At 35.7% G+C, this 8278-nt stretch overlaps 1 pseudogene across 1 annotated transcript; it reads left to right on the top strand.

The window, feature by feature from the left end:
- Positions 1 to 839: 839 nt before the first annotated feature.
- LOC145195824 (uncharacterized) lies at positions 840 to 3194 on the top strand (annotated as a pseudogene). The gene is made up of 3 exons (XR_016451420.1): positions 840 to 896; positions 1118 to 1183; positions 1330 to 3194. The product of XR_016451420.1 is annotated as an uncharacterized LOC145195824 (transcript).
- The last annotated feature ends 5084 nt before the right edge of the window (positions 3195 to 8278 follow it).

Genomic DNA, 8278 nt, shown 5'->3' with positions numbered 1-8278 from the left:
AGCCCCGTTTATTATAACAGCGATAGGGTTCAGTTTGGTAATACCTCTTACTGCGGTCACTTGTGTCTTTACGTCTTGAAAAAATTGGATGACGGAAACGACTTTCTGGACGTCATTAATACCTTGTGGAAAAAAAAAAAAAAATCTGAGGCATATAAAAAATGATTGACAAGTTTGGTAGATCAGAATTGGGTTGTTATTTATACAACCCTTATTCAACCTCTCTTTCAAGCGATCTGTATGTCAGGACAGATGGAAACAGCACCATCATTGCAGATTTGGATTTCAACTCTCACAAAATCATTAACCTGGCAGAACCGACCACTTCGCAAGATGCCGCCACAAAAAATTGCGTGGACACGCATTCGTCTGGAGGAGGAACTGGCACGGTGATTGGCACAGCGGACTTGGATTTAAATTTTCACAAAGCAATCAATTTGAACGAGCCGACCAGTCTTCACGACGCTGCCACCAAAAATTACGTGGACGTCAGCTCGAGCATGAATGTTAAAGTGGACGGATCGAGCACGATCACGGGAAGCTTGGATTTAAATTCCCACAAAATTATTAATCTAACAGATCCAACCGCTTTAAAAGACGCAGCGACAAAAGGGTATGTGGACACTAAAGTGGCATACAACAATATCTTTTACACGGACATCAATATGACGTCACACAAATTGACCAATTTGGCAGAACCCACTTCATCCTCAGATTCAGCCACGAAAAACTACGTGGACACGCACGCTACAGGTGGTACTAATGTGGGCACCGCGGACTTGGATTTGAATTCGCATAAATTGATCGATGTGCTTGATCCATCAAACGCGCAAGATGGAGCGACGAAAAGTTACGTCAACTTGTTGTTGCAAAAATCGAGTTTGACAAGTCGCGAGGTTAGAATTATTTTGTTCTATCTCCACAAATCAAAAAATTTGAGTTAGATAAATTTTTTTTCTTTTTATAGTTAAAATATTTATTTTTTACTACCAAATCAGTAAAAAATAAATTATTTCTTAATATACCTGACATTGCATTTTGTTCTACCTCCTTAATGCAGTTTATAAATTAAAATTATAATGTGCTATCTCCGTTTTATCTGTTTTATATTTGAAAGTCGTTAAAATCAAAATGGCAGCCGAGGTAGATTTTTTTGTTGAAAAATTGCAACAAAACGTTGAAGGTAAAATATGTAAATATATATATATATAATGTTTTTTTTTTCATAGATCATAGTTATTACATTTGAACTTTCTTACATATATTGTTCATGGTTTGGGTATTATTGTTATTTGTTTACTATTATGTATATATATATATTTTTTTTAGAAACTGATCTGACTCTTCTTGGATATCCTAATGGTACACTTGTAATAGCATCAGCTAATCGTCTGCCCCCACATGGAGGCCAAACTAGGAAACGAAAGTCAGCACCTATAACTTGGATACAGAATGTGAGAAAGCAGTTGAGACAATCTGGTCAAGCTTATAAAAATAGAAAAGGAGAAAATGTTCCATGCAAGTCTGTTACCACAAGGAAAGACTGTTTAAATTCTTGTAAATTTCAATGTAGACAACATATCAGTGATGAAGAACGAACACATATATTTTCTGATTTTTGGTCTATGGATGACACCCAAAAAAAGCATTTCTACAGTAGAACTACTGAACAACTCCAGAAGAAACGTCATTGAACCATCAATGAAAATTCGCGAAAAGCATATTCATTTTATTATAGCTTTTTTGTTGGTGATTTGCAAACTCAAGTTTGTAAAGAATTTTACCTCACTACTTTAAATATAAGTAGTAGAAGAGTTTATTATCATCATGAAAATAAGAATGATGCTACTGGAAGCCCAGGCTTTTCAAAATGGGGGAAACACACCAAAAAGGTTGTTGATCAAAGATCAAAACAAAGTGTTAAAGATCATATCAATGAATTTCCACGTGTACCATCACACTACTGTCGTAAAAGAACAAAAAAAGAATATTTTGAAGCTTTTTTAAATCTTAATAAAATGTATGAACTTTACTCTACCTATTGCGAAGAAAAGAATATTGCCCCTGTTAAGAAGCATATGTATAGATTCATATTTGAGCATGACTTTAGCATCGAATTTCAAAAGCCAAAAACTGATTTATGTGATACATGTTATGAATACCATAATGTAGTAAATCCTACTGAGGAGCAAACCCAAAAATTTTCCAAACATGTAATGTTGAAGAATGAAAATCGAGCAGAACGTGAAAAAGACCGCAAACTTAAGAATAAAAATGTAGCTGTAGTATGCATTGACCTTGAAAATGTAATAAGTTTACCAAAATCAAACATAGGAGCATTTTTTTACAAACGTAAACTCTCAGCTTATAATTTAACTGGGCATTGCTCCCTAAATAAAAAAGGTTATTGTATGCTTTGGCATGAAGGCATTTCAGGTCGTGCAGGAAATGACCTTGCAAGTAGTGTAACATGCTTGCTAGAGAAGATAATTGCTGACCACCCAGATGTTAATAAACTCATACCATGGTTTGATTCCTGCGTGCCTCAAAATAGAAATAGTCACATGTCCATTGCCTTACGTGAGTTTTTGATACATTATCCAAAAATCAGGGTAATAGAGCTAAAGTTCTGTGAATCAGGGCGTTCTAGTATACAAGAGGTTGACAATATACATAGTCAAATTGACAGAGCACTAGCTCCTCTTGAAATATTTACTCCACTTGGTTTAATCAGAGCAATTGCTAATATTCGAAAGAGAAATCCTTTTTCTGTCTCCCAAATGAAAAGATTGGATTTTAAGCATTTTTCAGCTATTGCAGGCTATTTTAATTATAGCCTTGTTCCCTTTACCCAAATAAAGCATCTGGTTTACAGGGCAGAGTTTTCAGATCATATATACTACAGAAAGTCATTTACTGATGTTTGTTCAGAAGTATGAATTAAGCGTCTTCCTAACAATCCACGATCTTCATTAGCTGTGGCAAGACCTCTTGCAGTTGTACCAATGGCTTCTGCCTTAAACCAGTGTGCTCAAATTTCTAATGATAAAGCTAAGGACCTTCAAAATATGTTCAAGTATATGCCTGCTGTAGACATAACATTTTATAATAGTATTTTAAAATAACTTATTTTAATGTCAAAATATTTATGTTTTATGTTTATGTTATGGTGTTAAATGGGCTTCTTATTAAAATTGTTGTTTTTAATGAATTAACCAGATGTACTTACCTTGCTGAGTTTAAACTTTGAAATTCATTTTGCTGTGAAATATATTTTGGATCATATGTTCTTGGAACTTATTTCAACCAAAGTTTTATTTTTTTGTAAAAATCTTGGTACATACTTTAGATAATTAAACTTTATAAATAGTGCATTTATAAAGTTTTTTCACTAGTTAAAGTAAGATTTTATTCCAATAAAACAGAGATATGCCAAACAGTTCTTTACCTTGCTACAATATATATACAAAATACTAATTTGTATTATATTTTTTTATCAAAAATGGAGCTAGAACAAAATAATATTGTATTTTATAAAATAAGTGTGTATTATATTGTTCTATCTCCAAATCAGGGTGTGGTAATTCAGATACCTGCACATTATATCTTTTGAAGTATTTACTTTTAAACTGTGGTAGCAAGTATGGGAAATTAATATGAATCTAATTTGTTTACGTCTTTTATGTTTAAGTGGTCTACAGGTCCTTTTAAAACTTTGAACTTGATTTTCTCAGTTCGGAAAAACATGGAGCTAGAACAAAATAATTCTAACCTCGCGAAGTGTCGTTCCAGGGTCTAGTTTCACCAGTTTGGGTTTTAAGTCTCAGACGGTGGCGGCGTTAACCACTTCTTCTGTGTTTTCGATTTCCGGAAAATCTGGAGTGTTAAGAAGGCTGTGGCTGGCTTTATACAGCGCCTCTGACACAAAAGTTCCTGGTCAAGTTTTTATTCGAATCTTTACAGACGGAGAAATTAACGTTGGAAATTATTCAGAAACAACGGAAGGAATTGGAGTGGATCAAACAGGACTTGCCACCGATTTGCTTTTTTCACCATTGGGAGGACCGTATTACATCAACTCTTTGCAAGGATGCAACGTTTTCAACACCACTTCGTTGGGAGGATACTTGACGTTGGACATGCCTTTTAGAAACGACGTCTCCATTCAACTGGTGAACAAAAATGCCACAGCCATCACGTATTGGATTCAACCGTTCATTTCCACTCTTGCTTCTATTCCTGCCACCATTCCTCTTTTCAAACTTTACTGCAGGACGTTCCGATATTTAAACACGACGTATGGAAGCGAATATGTTTTGATGAACACCAACGGAAAAGGAAACGGAGTCTTTCTCAAATACATCAAGATGCACATCATTGGTTCTTCTGGAAACTGGTGGGAATCCAGAGTCAGAATGTACGACGGAAATTTACCTCCCGGAAACGGCACCGTTCTCACTCCTTGGACTCCATACAACACCAGCAATTAAACCTACTTTCCTGGTTACGACGGTGACAGCACATGCATCTTCTCCTCGTCTGGATAGGAAGATTTTTACTTGTCTTCGTGGAACGGATCAAACTTAACCTCGTTCAACAACACATCAACGGGACTGCTGTACCAATCCAATGCTTCCATCGGATCCACCACCACCATTTCCTTTTACAGAAATTTTGGAGAGGCAGATTCTATGCCTAGCGTCACAGCCGGCAGAAGGCTCGTCGTCACGCTCAACTCAGGTGACGCACAAGTCGGACAACCCGGAAGCTTTTACCTTCTTCTAGGGCAAGTGTTTTATTACGCATAAAGTTATGCTCTCCTTGAAATTAAAAAAGAAGACGGAGAAAGAAGAAAAAGTTTCCTTCACTGTTAAAAAGATGAGAAGAATCGTTTATTATGATTGGAAGAAGTTGAAAGGCACAGTTTATTTTAACGAGAATTTAGCTCATCCTCCTAGAAAGGTGCGTTCCAAATGCGAAATATTTGCTCAAAGAGACATTAAGCTGATTCGTTCTTCAAAGCAAACGATTGTTTTTATGTTTGGAATTAAAGTGGACAGCGGGATAGCTTTGGTGAATTTGAGACATGATCTAAATTTAAAGCTGAATTACTTCAGTCACTTTCTCCTTTTTTCAGAATTGGTAGATAACGTCGTCATGGAAATTTATAACAGAAACGACAAGGACGTCGTGATTAAAAAGGGAGAGAGTCTTTGCCACGTGAATTTCTTTTGATTGCACCATGGAAAAGCGTGGCTATTGGAATGGGTTTTTTATCAATTGTCGGAGGTCAAGTGAACAAAAAGATGGCGTTGAAAGCGGAAAAGCACGAAAAGATAAAAGTGTTGGCCGAGTCAAAATTGAACACGATCAGCGAGCACATTTCCAAAGCGTTGATGGACGGAAAAATAAGCGATTCAGAGTTTCAATTGATTCTTGGCGAGCTTCAAAAATTTAAAGCGTTGACGGAGGAAATACGATCCAAAACCAAAAACGGAATGGATGAATTGACTAAAGAGACACTGATCCAAAAAGTTCGAGTAGACGCCATTCAAGCGTTCAACAATTTGTTTAAAAAAATTTAAAGATTTTTTCCACGGCGATGTAATCAGGATCTAAAAAATTTCTAGCGTGTTTAAAAAACAATGACTTTTATTAAAATACAAGACCCTAGCAAAAGGAATGAAATTGCGAAAGAGGTGTTGGAGAGAAGAAATAGGATTTATCAAAACATGAAAGCGTTGATGGACGGAAAAATAAGCGATTCAGAGTTTCAATTGTTTCTTGATGATCTTCAAAAGTTTAAAGCCTTGACGGAGGAAAAATAATTTCTAGCGTATTTTAAAAACCATGTCTTTTTTTTAAAATACAAGACCCGAACAAAAGAGATGAAATTGTGAGAGAAATTAATGACAGAAGAAAGAGGATTTATCAGAACAGCATCAATAACAAAATTTTAGATGCTGATTTTCAGACGGATGTGGGAAAGCTGTTTAAGCCGATCATCCAAAGCAACGAAAAGATGCTCAATAAGATAAAATCCGAGGTTAAAAACGAAGATAGCATCAAGGATGAGTTTTAACCTAACTGACTCGACAAAAATGGAATCTATTTTTCCTGAGGACGATCAATTCATATAAAGTTTGTTTGATCTGGACACAAGAGCAAAATTTAAAAGAAGTTTTAAGAACAAGTTTGAATTGAGCAAAAACGATGGTCAATATACGATTGGAAAAATGGGAGTGATGTTTGAAGGCAACGATATGATTGTTGGAGGTGAAAATTATGAAGGAAACTACTAGGAAAAGCGGATTCTGAGCCATTGATATATTCCTACACTTAATCCTAGCATACAAGATGGCGTCGTGTTTTTTTTCCGTTCTAAAATTATTTCTTTCTGCAATGTTAAGGAATGGATCTGATTTTGTAGTGCCCAATGGCTAGCGTATGTATTCCATCTTCCAAGATGAATCTTTTATCGTCGTTAGCGCTGAGTGCTACTTTGTTGATTTCTTCAGTGTAGACATCGTGAAGATGTGATCGTATAACATTCATGGTTGCGAGCTTTTCTTTCTTGTTCATTAAGCAGTCGTAATAATCTTGATGAGTAATGTGTTTTTCAACGACTTTCTTTTTAACCCCTTTGCATTTTTTGTGTTCTTCTTTTTCATTAAACACCTCATAGGAGTAGAGTTTAGGTCGAAGCCCAACAAACTCTTTAATTTGCTTAACAGCAGTCTCGTCCTTGAACATTCCAATAACTTTTTTGTTTAAACCAACCTTAAGCCCAGCGTTTTGAATGGCAGGATGATCTTTAGGAAATTCGCTAGTGTCAAACTTGTTTTCTACATCGTCGGCAATGTCCTGATAAAAATCTTCCGTTTCGATTTCGTAAAACAGAGAGTCAGTATCAGTCATTAACAATTTCAGCTTATCCCCGTATTTAGGCTTCATGTAGTCGTAGTGGTGCTGAAACATGAGAGTTTTGCTGATGTCTAGGATGCTCATTCCCAAGAAAACAGGCTTGTCGTAAAAAACACTTGTTCTTTTCATGTGGATGGCGATTAGGTTTTCATCAAAAATGGTATTTCGCTCATAATTAGGTTTTCTTGATAATTTTAGAGCTTCTTTTCTAGTGGTGATAAGCCTAACATCAACGCGTTTTAGAATATTCTCCATAGTTTGTTATTTTTAAAAAAACTTTATTCTTTAAAAATTTCACCACAAGGTATTGATAACTTCTTGAAAATCAAGCCCTTCATTCAATTTTTTTAAAACGTAAAGACACAAATGACCACAATAAGACGTATCACCAAACTGAACTCTCTCGCTGTTGTAAAAGATAGGACTTTTCAAATAATCAATGAGCTCTACAAGAGGAGGCTGAGCATAAGAGTCAAAACTGTATTTCTTATCGCCGTCTTTAAACCAACACACCCAATGAAACCCACCAGTGCTTGAATCTCCCGTATTCACGATTCCACATTCTTTTTTCATTGTCTTTTTTGGTAATTCATCCCTCACAAAAACACCTCTAAAGTTTTTCAATTTTAACTGTTTAGCAGCCTTTATCAATTGAAAGTTAGTTAAAGCCTCATTAGGTAAAACAATTCCTTCTACGTCAATCCATTGAAAGTCGATCATTTTTTTTAATTTCTTAAAAAGTTTATCCAAGTTTTTGAAAATAGGTGAAAGAAGTTTCAGAGAATGGCGCCTAAAAAAGGAATGCTTGAGAAGGGTGAGTTTGGACCGAGTAATAATCCAGAACCAGCATATTTATAGCCTTTTCCAGTTTTAATGAAGAGTCCATCACCGTGAACATTTTTAGTCCATGGGGTGATAAACAATCCATCTCCACCTAAAGTTTTTATCTTCATTCCTTTTCCATTTTTGCTAAGGTAAAAAAGACCTCGCCCAGCGATTCCATCCACCATGGCAGAACCGGCAGAGGCTCCAACACCTGAAAGCAGACCAGTAGCTAGAGCAGGAACAACCTTTGTGGCTAGAGTTCCTAATAGAGGTAAAAGAGCCCCGATGAAACCTCCTTCTATTTTCGAGTTGTATGCAATTTGTCTTTTGCTCAATTTAAGAGTGACTCCTTTACCAGTTTCATACACTTTTTTAATTTTGTTCAATTGCACATTAGTGATAGCTAGAACATGTTTACCGTTCAAGTCTTGATGAGAAAGCTTAATGCTAGTATCGGTTTTGTCTTGAATGGCTTTTTTAATTTTATCAGATTGGCTCTGCGAGATATTAATTTTGATATTTTGATAAT

The sequence above is a fragment of the Hydra viridissima genome, unplaced genomic scaffold, assembly GCF_058129835.1.
Source record: "Hydra viridissima isolate aposymbiotic clone 2 unplaced genomic scaffold, HvirCarnegie_v1 scaffold_4, whole genome shotgun sequence".
In the NCBI taxonomy this organism is placed as follows: Eukaryota; Metazoa; Cnidaria; class Hydrozoa; order Anthoathecata; family Hydridae; genus Hydra; species Hydra viridissima.
Note: the sequence above shows the minus strand (reverse complement) of the source record. Positions and strands in the feature narration are given on the sequence as shown.